Source organism: Capra hircus, chromosome 9, assembly GCF_001704415.2.
Source record: "Capra hircus breed San Clemente chromosome 9, ASM170441v1, whole genome shotgun sequence".
Lineage (NCBI taxonomy): Eukaryota > Metazoa > Chordata > Mammalia > Artiodactyla > Bovidae > Capra > Capra hircus.
Window position 1 is genome coordinate 8,551,756 of NC_030816.1, and position 12,735 is coordinate 8,564,490.

Sequence of the window (12,735 nt, forward strand, 5' to 3'; positions counted from 1 at the left end):
TTCTCACTCTACACTTTCGCTTTTCTCTATTATTTAATTCTATGGCTAGGACATGCAATGTTAGCTACCCAAATACACAGTTCCAACCGAGATTTCACTACTGAGTTCAAGACATATACAAGCGGCCACGGCTGTCTGAAGTGCATCCTAAACGCAACACATCCAAAACTGGATTGGGCTCCTCATCCTCAAACCTGCTCCTCCTAGGTTTTAAGTAAACTGCACCACCATCTACCCAGTGGCTCAACCTAAATTCCTGGTAGACATGTTTCATGCCTTCCTCCCCTTCTCATGCTTCACATTCTATCAAAGAGCACATCCTACCAGTTCTACCAAAATACGTCTCACATCTGTTTTTTTCTTTATTTCTCTATTAGGTTATCCTCATCCAAGCCATTATCACCGTTTGAGTGGATTCTTTTCTCAGCCTCCTAAATGTGATCCCTGCTGTCTTTGTTTCTGTTTTTGCCTTGCTTCCTTCATTTCTCACACAGCAGCTGCATAAAGTGAAAGTCCATCTGATCTCTCCCTCTTCAGCTTATTATTAACTGGATCCCAAATTCCTTTCTTGTCCTGCAATGTCCTGCATCACCCTACCTGGTGGCCCACTTACTCTCTCTCTACTCCAATCAAAATGACCTCCTTTCAGTTCCTGAAATTCTCCAAGCTGTTCCATGGTTGAATTATTTTTCTTAGGTTCTTTTTTTTTGTTTCTGCCCAGAATGTTCTTTACCCTCTTAACATATTTTTTTGCATGGCTGAATCTTCCTTTAGGTATCAGCTTATTACCTCAGAGAAATAGTGATACTACCAGCAGTTCCCCCCCACCCAGAGAATTTATTATTATTAATTGATTTACTTATTCTTACATCTCTCTCTCACCACTCTATACACATCATGTGGGAAGGCAGTCTTTCTCTTTCACTGACTTCTATCTGAATACCTCATACAATGCCTGGCAGCTGGTTATCAAGGTAAGTATTTTCCAAATAAGCATATTTTAATTGAATAAATGAATGACAAACTGCTATAATTTCAATTGATCTTCTAATATATGGGCCAGTTGTCTATTCAACTGTGATCAAAGTTGTTATTACTGGGACTTCCCTGCTGGTCCAGTGGTTAAGAATTCGCCTTCCAATGCAGGGACATGGGTTCAATCCCTGGTCAGGGATCTAGACCCAAAGTGCTAAACAAGCCCACGTGGTGCAATGAAGATCCGACAGAGCCAAATAAATAGATATTTTTTGAAAGTCTTTAACATTGAATGACAGATACAAGAATTGGGTAGCCTTAGCATTTAAATCAATGACAACAAAAAGAAAGACAAGCCAGTCATGTTTGTTACACCTAGTGCATTAACCTATGAGATAGCCTGTTTTTATTTATGTGGCTTACTTTTCACTCAAATAAAATTCAGAACTATATACAAAATTTTAAGGAATTAATTTTCCAACATCTTCAGGATATTATTTGGCATATATCCTTTTTTTTCAGTTAGTGAATTTCTGGGAAGATATAGACTTTCAAAGTATTATGATTTTGAAAAAATTTTAAGATCATGATAGCAGGAAATAAACAGTCTAAATGATAAAGATTTCTGATGGCAAAATTCATACACTTTGCTTTTATATTCTGTAGTCTATCTGGAAATTCCTTCGGCCAAAAGTATGAATCATTTATTACAGCCTAGCAAAGACTCAAACACAGTTAAGCATGGGTTAGTGTCTTCTTCAGTTTAGGTTAGAATGTTAACACTTTTTAGCATAAAGTAGGAAATATGAAAAAGAGCAAAATGAAATAAAAATTTAGGTAATTCCTTTAAGCCAATCACCAAACCAAACTTTATTTCAATAGAGTATCAGAAAATGAAACCAAGGTCATACCAATGGCTGTTTGTTAAAAATAGAGCCCACTGAAACCACCTGGCTGCTGCACTGGACACCAAGGAAGTATAATCAGTTATAGAACGTTTTGCCTTACTTCATGTCCTTAGGTTAGTAAGGGCCTGGTTGATCCTTTGTTCCCAGTGGGTGCTCATAAAATAGTTGTGATGGCCAAAATTAATTGATTTGAGTAGGAGAACAGAATTTGAAATCACTAACATCTCTTCTTCCAAAGCTGATATTATTTTTCAAAAACACCATCCCACGCCCTGGAAGGTATCTGTTCTAAACATTAGATGCATCTATCTGTTCTTAGCATTAAATTTTAGCTTTTGAATATCTTAAAACATTTGAGAGTAGCTTATTTGATTTTGCCCTTCAAAAACTTTTTTTCCAATCAATATTTGGCTAGCTTTGAGAAATCTGGCAATCATGCATTATTTGTTAATGATGATGACTGTCCCACTCACTTTCCCTCTGCCTTTGAAACCAAATCTGGAGAATACTTCTATTCAATAATGTTTTCCTTCTAAAACATCTGGCTACAGCATTTTTACCTCCCTTCTCAATTAGGTTCAAAATTGATATAACCTATGATTATCTGGTAACCATATTTGTGGAATAAACTGTTGCATATATTCTAAGTATCAGATACCTTGGGGGACAGAAGAATGAAACAGTTGAAATACAAACTGAATCAGAGAATCTAGGATATGAGGTTAATATGCACACAGTGACTGCAGATAATTCTGAAGCCTTGTTTTTTGTTTGTTTTTCTGAAGAATTCATTATTGTTTACCAGTTGAATAAAGTGCTCAAAAAGATATTAACTGGTTTATTTTTACAAATAAGTCCTGGTAGTGGAGATTTTTCATAAGGTATGGGTGATGGATGCCAGAAGTCTTGCCTTATGGTGACAACAGAGCACAGAAGATACTGGAGCTCAGACTAATGGAAGCTGGGGCATTTACATGCGTGAAGGTGCTCAAAAAGTGTACAGAGATTACAGGACAGATTAGTAAAAATAATTCCCCAAATTCTCCTACAGATACCTGAGTACCCTCAATGTCCTCCATGTCTGGGAAAGAATTCAGGGAGGAAACCAGACACCTCACATAGAGGGCAGTGGAGTTTGGGGACACACAGGAGATAATTACTCAAAGTCCATAGTTTACCTTAGGGTTAACTCTTGGTGTAGATTCTACAGATTTGGAAATTTGTTTCTAATTGTAAGTTGTAACCACACTTTTTCCTAATGATGCTGTTGTTTAGTTGCTAAGCCGTGTCTGATGTTTTTTGTGAACCCAAGGACTGCAGCCCCCAGGCTCTTCTGCCCACGGGATTTCTTAGGCAGGAATACTGGAGTAGGTTGCCATTTTCTTCTCAAGGGCATCGTCCTGACTCAGGGATCCAACTCGCATCTCCTTCACTGCAGACAGATTCTTTACCACTGAGCCACCTTTGGGTTGGAGAAGGAAGTGGCAGCCCACTCCAGTGCTCTTGCCTGGAGAATCCCAGGGACAAGGGAGCCTGGTGGGCTGCCATCTATGGGGTCCCACAGAGTCGGACATGACTGAAGCGACTTAGCAGCAGCAGCACCTTTGGGTTAGTCCCTTTCAAGAGATGTATTCACTTATTTACATTTCTTTTTCTACTGTGTAAAATGTATTTATTTAAAGAGCTTTAAAAACCAGATAAAATATTTCTGAAGAGGTAAAAGAGGTGAATTTCAGGAGGGAAAACTATTCCAGTATTACATTTGGAGTCCTTGTAAATGGAAATAGCTTGTTTCTGTGAGTAAATTTCCCAGTTCTCTTGGGGATTTTCAAAGTATTATGAAATAGTCAACAAAATAGTGTATAAATAAAAATAAATAAATAAAGTATCTCAGGGTATAATGCCTGTGGGTATTCCAGTACAAGTTATAGCAAATTAGATCATTATGGAAGTGGCACATAGAATTTATCCATTCATCTAGACTGTCAGTTATGTGCCACATTTTCAGCATGTTTCATATGAATATCCTGGAGTCAGGCACAGATGATGTGTCCTGAATGAACACACCCCACTGCCATACTCTCAGGAAACTTAAAGACAGACAAAGAGGTTGTTTCCCCGAGTTATATGAAACTAGCAGGGGGTGCAACGACACACAATTGCCAAGTGATCGGCAGCTCTTCCAGACTACGGGGGCATAGAAAGCAGGATGGCAGTAGATGCTTCATAGATGGCGTGTCCCTTGAGGTAAGACTGGAAGCAACTGACAAGAATGCAAGACAGTCATCTGAGTTAGCTTTCACATGAGATAACTGTCTCACTTGCCAAATGCATCATTACTACCATTGGACTCGTACTGGCCAAACATGATGGTGATAGATGGGACAGCAATCTTGGAGGGAGAAGGAGTCACAAAACTGAGAAATTAACTAGACCTGGCCCTCTGACCTTCTCTCACATCGTTTTTACTCCAACAGACATGGCACTCTAAGCTCAGTGCTAAATCATGCTTTTTTTAATCAAATTGAAATACTGCAACGATAACTCTGCAAAATGATTTCTGTAAGAAGAGTGGAAGTACACATTCTTTTGTTTCAGCTGGAGGCCTTCTCTGTACCCCCACTGAATTGTTTTCCTAGATGTAGCGGGGCTTCTTTTTCTTTAGTCCTGCCTCCAGTCATAGATTAACGGCTCTACCCTTGGAAGTTTTCAGACTTTGGAAAAATAGCAAACGACATAAATGCAAAATATGTTAGCAGGTAGAAGATTTATGCTCTGCTTCCTTTACTCTGGCATATTTGGATAAAACATCAAGACATTGAAAAGTCTAGGAAAATGGAAATCTTGATTTAGAATAAATATCCCCTCTCTCTCTATTCTCTGCTTACTTCCAGCCAGTCTCCCGTAACCACATTCATAGACATTTTATGTGTTTCTGAACTTGCAAATCATACCATCAATCTATCTATAAACACACACACACACTTTTTCATCTTTTTCCTATAAGATGTGCTTCAATGGATTGGGTGCTGAGATCAAACAAATAAGACATGGTCCTTGCTTCCCTAGAAGTTCTAGTTTAAATCAGACAATAAGAACACAAACATACAAACATTCAGGCAGCTGTGCAAACAATTACACTAATGAATAATGCATATCCATTTTAAAAATGTTAGTATACACCACCATATGTAAAATAGATAGCTAGTGGGAACCTGCGGTGTAGTGCAGGAAGCTCAGCTTGGTGCTCTGTGTATGAGCTAGAGGAGAGGAGTGGGATGGGGCTGTGGGAGGCCCATGAGGAGAGGATCCTTGTACACACACAGCGGATTTCCCTGGTGCCTCAGTGTTAAGAACCCGTCTGCCAACGTAGGTGATGCAGGTTTGGTTCCTGGGTGTGGAAGGTCCCCTGGAAAAGGAAATGTCCACCCACTCCAGTCATCTTACCTGTGAAAGCCTATGGACAGAGGAGTCTGGTGGGCTATCGTCCATGGGGGTCTCAAAAGAGTCAGATAAGACTTGGTGACTCAACAACAACAAAATTAGCTGATTCACTTCATTGCACAGCAGAAACTAACACAACATTGTAAAGCAATTATGCTCCAGCTTTAAAAAATGTTAGTAAACACGGGTTATGAGGGAGAAAATGGAAAGTGAACTGAAAAACCTTTCAATGGTTAGAACTGAAAGAGGACTTTGAGACTATCAGGGTCAGCAGCCTCATTGTACAGAAGGGAAATCTGCCAGCACTGTTTCAGAGCGTGGGTGAAGGGGAAGGAAATCATAACATTACCTTCCATTGGCGGAGCCAGGCTCTTTGTAGGTCAGATTTCTGACCTCTCTGAGCAGAAGGGATTGAGCTCTCTGTCCAAATGATGAGATACGTTATCAACCTGAAACCAACAAGGATTTTTCAAATGCTGACACTTGAAAAGGCCTTCTAAACCCCTATTTAGACTCAAAACCCTTCTCTTGTACCTTTAAGTAATCCCTTTTCTCAGAATCAGATGTCTTGTGCAAATCTTCTCTTGCCATCTCAAACAAGCCTCCCAGCTTTTTGCCAAAGACACAGAAAATGGTCTCCAGGATAGATTTCAAGGTTTCCTGATTGCCAGACTACTGCAGTTAGGTTTCAAAAACGGTACTCCTGATTTCTGGGGTAAAGGATGAAGCTACATAGCACCTTTGCCCCCAAACACTAGCTTTTTCTTTCTTTTTCAAGTGGTCCAAAGACACCAAAATGAAAGACCATGAAAGTCAATTTTAACAAGTCCAGCTCAATATAACTGGGTGCAGAGGATCTTCAAATGTCCTATTTTATTCAAAATGCTATGTGGAGCAGAACAAGTAGTAATATAAAATGAATGTCTATCTTTTTCTGACCCCAAGTTCAATTGCATTATTAAAATATAAACCCTCATTTCCAAATATTGTAATACTTTGAAAAGAACCTATAACATAAAAATGTTGAAACAGGCTTGGCTTTATTTTGGAAACTCTGACTGTCACCAATTTATCCCCAAAGGGAGGCATCAGCATTAATATTGACAATACCTTCCCTAAAATAGCCACCATGGAGTCCTGCATACACGGTGTACTCAGGAAAGCTTGCTCATCAATTTACTGACTCACTAAGACTGTTTCTGCTCTGTGTCATCAATTTAAAACATCTTTATCTGAAAATAATTTATAGAAATCCATGGTCCTTGAAAATTAAAAAACATACTGCATTATTTTCAGATTTCACCATTCTGTTTTCTGATAAACATTCAAATGACAAGGCAGGCTTCAAGAACAGTCACTGCAGCCTCCTTTAATTCTTTTTACATGAGATGTCCCTTCTTTTCTTTCTTTCTCTCTGTGTTCTGGCATAAAGAGAAACCCCTATATTTAAATATTTAATCTAGAGGAGATTTCATTCCTGTTGGAGAGCCTTGGTTGATCAATGTGTCCAGTGATAATATCATCTTATTTAAGTCATTAAATCATCAAAACCATGAACTAAAGCCTCTGGTATAAGAGTGAGCATCCCCTTCCCATAAAAGCTTAAAAATCATGCGTAACTAATGTAATTTAGTTCCCTGAAAAATACAAAACTTTCAACCTACTTGCATTTAAAGTTAAGAAACTAAGCACTTTTATTTATGAAAGCTATATGATCTGCTTACTATAAGAAGTTGACTTCCCTGGTGGCTCAGACGGTAGAGCGTCTGTCTACAATGCGGGAGACCCAGGTTCGAGCCCTGGGTTGGGAAGATCACCTGAAGAAGGAAATGGCAACCCACTCTGGTACTATTGCCTGGAAAATCCCATGGACTGAGGAGCCTGGAAGGCTACAGTCTATGGGGTCGCAAAGAGTCGGACACGACTGAGCGACTTCACTTTCACTTTCATAGTGGAGAGAGGATAGCATAAACAGGGCAATGAGAAAGAAATGGTAAGGAAAACTTGGATATCAAAGTAAAAGATATGAAGATTCTGCCAGGAAAGTAAGCAGACTATTGTATTTGTTTCTGATTTTCTGACACTTAATGTGAATTTGTACTTCTATTTCAAGACCCAGGTCAGCCAGCACCCTCTCTGTGAAGCCTCTTCTGAGTACCTAAGGGCCAGAACTCTAGTGGTCTTTTATACTTATGCTAATATGAGTACCTATCTGATTTTGTTACAGTACTACTTATAAATCTTCCTTTGTTTCTACGGTCAACTCAACTCACTAGAGTCAGGAACCTTCCCCTTTCTTAGGTTCCTATTGGTAAAACAGCATTTAGCATCCTCCAGTAACCTGATTTTCCTCTTCGGATACTTTTGCAACTTTCCCATTATCCCTTGAGTTCTGAGGTGTCACGTGTAGGTGAGTCTTTCATTCTGAAGACTGGCACTACCTTTCTTTGACTAGGACAAAACATGTATTAGAAATTTTTTCTAATACATATTAAATTATGTTGAAATTAAATTATGTCATTTTCATTTTCCCTACACTCTTTTCTATAACTCCTAAATAAAAAAAAAATCAGAGCCCCTGAACTGATTTTCAATCATCTATCCCTATTCTACTCATATATTTAATTCTTTTTCAATGTTTTGTGAGTTTATCAACTTTATCTTTCAAAAGAGATCATTAATTTGGTATATTTGATTTCCTTTGTAATTGTTCACACAGAAAAGTTTTTAGTTACAAAAATGTTTGCTTATTTTTAGTAGTAGTCTGGTTCTCCTTTCTTCTTCCTTTTTCTTAAATATATTTAATATTGAAACAAATCTTTCTGAGAATGTAATCAGAATATCTAAGTTCTCTTGCCTTCACTGAACTATTCCTTTTTCCTCTATAGTCATTTGCTCTGTCCCTTTAGCTTGTTTCTTGGCACCCTTTGCATTTCAGAAAATCAGAACTGATTCTTTTAAACTCTCTGATCTTTTAGTTGGCAAATCATACTTGTGAATAAAGGACTTTATTGATGAATTAATTTAGCTGTTGCACCCTCTCTGAGTAGGTCTGGATCTATTTCCTCAAAAAGGCTTTCCCTGGAAATGAGCAGGCTGTTTTCCTGTCTGTGTGTAAATAGGTGAGGATGTGTCAACGTGTAGGAATGATTTAAGGATATGTGGCCAGAAGGTAAGCAGGCTACCTAAAATGCCAAAATAACAAAAATGTTACTCTGAGAATTGGGTATTTCAGCATGTTTTTCTCCTGACTTGAGAGGTCTTTCCTTTCACACTCCTTTTTGCGGTTCTACAGCTTGATGTGCAGTCAGCTGGGCTTCTGTCGCAAGAGACAAATGTCACACTGAATGGCTAGACCATCTTAGGCAGTTTATTTAATTTCTTTAGGAAGATGTTCTCTGGCTTAAGCTAAGGAAGAAATGCCTCTGCTGTCAGTCAATTTGTGGGGAAGTGGAGAAAACCATTAGAGTCCTGTTAGCCGGCAGATTTTTAAATACTTATCTTGACGACTGGTTTCAGTTCTCTCCCACCCCCATGCCTCCTGACTGAACTTGGAGTTTTTCCCAACATACCCAACACATCTCCTTTGACTGTGCTGCACTTCCTGTACGCTTTCTCCTAGTCTGGATTATTTATCAATAAGAACTTATTCTCTGGAAATCATTCACAATTTCATGTGTGCTGCTGGTATCACTTCTTATTTGCTTTGCAACTGTGGATTTACTTTCCCTGTAAAACTACTTTGATGTGTAATGGAACTGGGAAGGAAAAGGATAAACCCACTTCCTATGCTCTCCGTTTTTTAACTAGGGGCACTGTGAGCTTGGATTCCCAGTTGGAGTTTAGATTTGGTGCTTCATTTGGCCTCTGAGCTTCCAAAGGTAAGCATTTGTTATCTACTGTACCTTTAAATGTTTAACTGATGTTCCATTCTTTAGAATGTTTCCTATGTCTAATTATTAATCTTTAGAAAGGTTCTAGTTTTATTCAGAAAATTACAAAAGCCAGACTCATAGAAATTATCTTTGGGTCTATAATAGTGTTCAAAAAACATGAAGGTCAGCTGAATTCAGGCTCCGGGATGAATCTGATACCTGAGTCACAGGTGTCAATACAGCTGTGAATATTAAAGGGATAAAAATGTCCTTGATACAGATCATCTAATAACAATAAGAAGTAGGCTGCTTAAGTTAGTTAGGCTGCTTAATTAGTTTCAAAAAGTGTATCTAAGGTCCAACAAAAATCTGAACAATTGAGAGCATACATATAATATAGGCTGTATCCTAATATAATATACAAGTACTATATATTGTATATAAATATGTATATGTATATATATTATATTTATATACCAATTTTTCTTTAAAAAAAGAAAAACAAAAGTAGCTCTCAGTTTCTTCATCACCTTTGATGAAAATTATTTTCTAAGAATTCTATCTAATTCTCTTCATGGAAAGTCACCAGCCATATGTTCATTTAATCCCACAATTAGAGTCTATCTTCTATTACTTTGCAGTCAGTGAGAATGAGAGGCCCTGACCTTCTCAGATTGCTCTGAACATAAGAAGTGCACTTTGAAACAGCAGTAGCTGTAGCTTCTCTCTTGTCAGTTATTTAGTTTCAATACTTTTTAGTAATTCCAAAGACAAATTACATTTTCATTTTCCTTTGTGTTTCTCCATATTGATTCAGGCTAGAACATGGGTTTGTCTTTTGTTTTCTGGTGAAATTTATTTCATTGAATCTTTTTTAATAGGATAAAGTATATATTATTTTTCCCACATTTTTCTTTCTGTTTCAAACATACATTAAGCTACCTTTCACATACTTCAAAATACACTTTAAACCTTACCCAAGTATAAATTCATTGTGAAATTAAATATAATCTCCTATAACCTTTAAAAAAAAACGTGTTTTATTCATCATTTCTAATTTTTCCAGTGAAAAAGTCAATATGTGTCAGATCAGATGATATAAAATTCACTTCACTGAATGAAGTCAAAATGCAAGAGAATGCAGGAATAATACTATATATGAAAGTGTGAAATGTACACATAGGGTGGAATGTAGACACAAGGGCTTAGGTGGATTAGTGTGGACTGAAATACACGTCTCATCAACATTGAAGTAGGGACATAATAGCTACTGAATAAATGGTTATTGAATTAACAAAACAAATCATTAAGCAATGATGCTATCACACTGCAGTAGCCTGATGCATTCATTTCAAACATAGGATTGTTCCTCATTACGGAATTTGATTTATATTGCATACTAACATTTATTTACATGGTTTCTTCTTCTAGTAACCTGTGGGATCTCTGGGTGCAAGGACTGTGTCTTATTTATTTTTATACCACAGTGCCCAGCAGCATACTTGGCACTGTTAGATGCTTAGTGACTTTTCTAATTGAATTGAAATAAAACATTTATATTAGCTAGACAAAATAGCCTCTCCCATTTAAGAAGTCTAGGAAAATTCCTAGCTCCAATAGATGATCTTTTAAAGATGGTATTTACTGGGAAAACTACTTAGCTATACTAGCTTCATGAAACTCTCCATTCTCAGAAAATGACACTTATCAGAACACAAGCCAACATCTGATTTATGCTATACATATCACTGTCTGGTGAAGCTGGTCAAATTCTCTATAATTGTCCAAGTTGCATTTTTCTCCTTCTTAAAAATTCTCACTCGGTTCCTTACCTGTTCTTGCATGGTTTCCACTGCAAATGGCACACCGGCCTTGCATCTCCAAGGACCATCATCCACCCACTGGAAACCATTGTTTCCGCCCACTGAAACCAGGACGACACTACTGCTGTCCTAGAACGTCTCTCTAACCCAGGGTCCTAACACTAACTGCATGTGCTCGACCAGCACCAAAGTAACTCTCAGCCTCCATCTGAAAGTGGTTTCAGGAGTTCTCCAGCAGCTCTCTGCTATCCCAGTGTAGCGTATGCTCAGCAGCCTTGGTGGTAAAGTTAGTGGTAAACTGAGCACTGACACCTCTATTACAACATGTACAAAAATGTATTCTTCCCTGCCTTTTTATATGCTGATCTCTCCAGCAAAAAATCCATATAAAATGCCACGATCAATATTTTATAAATTTTTCATTGAATTAACAAGCACCTTGATCAAATAATACATTAATCAATGGATTAAGAAAGCTGCATGTGCTTGGCAGAGCTGTTTACCTGCACAAGACCGCCTTGTTTTCTATTTCCTGTTCTCTAGCAACAGGGCAGCCAACTTCATGCCTTTTCTTTTTTGAGATTTCAGGCAACTCTTTGCCTTCTGTTCTGATGCATTTAGAAATGATAAATATAAATATACATATAAATATAAATATCTGACTCATACAGTGAACTGATAGACAAAGCACCAATTTTCACTGGAAACCCTTTATTATAACTCTATTAGAGGGATTTCTTCTGATATTTTTATATTAACATCACAAAGAACTTTTGCCTTTGGCATAACCACCAAAATAAGCTGAATAAGCTATTGCACTATTTGTGTTTTTAATCCACCAGAGTGCTGAGGAGGCAAAGAACCCTAGTTGACTCAACTCCAAAACGTTAACAAATCCTGCTCTTATTTCTGGTGAGACATGCCCACTCTCACATTTGTTGAGTGGCTGTCAGGTCCAACTCTTTGTGACCCCATGGACAGCAGAACATCAGGCTTCCCTGTCCCTATCTCCCAGATATCTCCTCACTATCTCACTTTTAGTGGAATGAAAAGAGAACAAATATCTTATTAAAGGGTGTAAGGAGCAAGAAACAAGCCACAGCTTGAATGAACTTCTAATGACCATGGGAAGGCTGGCCTGACAGATACAATGCCAAGAAGACCCTGTCAGAGCGCGGATCCACACTCACCCAAGGACCCTTTTCCACACACAGGTCTCCATTTGTAACACACTTATGGCTGACAGCTGGGCTGAAGACCCTCCTGAGAGAGCCTCCAGTGTGGCAGCCACTGAAACTAAGGTAGGCAATTTCAGAAGCCTGGAGGTAAGAGGAACGGAGAGAAAGCATCCCAGGCAGCTTGCAGTGACCCTCACGAAGCTAAAAGCAGAGGGGGAGGGCAGAGAGAGACAAAATCTCCATGGTTCAAAAAGATAGTAACTTCGCTGTAAAATGCAAAGATATCTCTGGAATCATGCTAGTACCCAGATGTTAGAATTATCAAAGAGGGATTATTGAATAATGACAATAAAAATACCAAGGATCTAGTGGGAAAGATGGACCACACGTGAGGAGATGAGGAATTTTAGTGGAGAAATGTAAAACCCTGCAGGAGAACTATAGAAAAGATAGAAATGAAGAATTCACAGCTTCACAGCTGGGCACAGAGGAAAAGACTGGCTCACTGGAAGTCGGGACAATAGAAAATATC

General features: G+C 38.2%; 1 long non-coding RNA gene across 1 annotated transcript; it reads left to right on the forward strand.

The window, feature by feature from the left end:
* Window positions 8,447-12,321, forward strand: LOC106502460. Its single transcript, XR_001296048.2, has 3 exons — window positions 8,447-8,499; window positions 9,138-9,208; window positions 12,240-12,321. It is a non-coding gene; the product is annotated as an uncharacterized LOC106502460 (long non-coding RNA).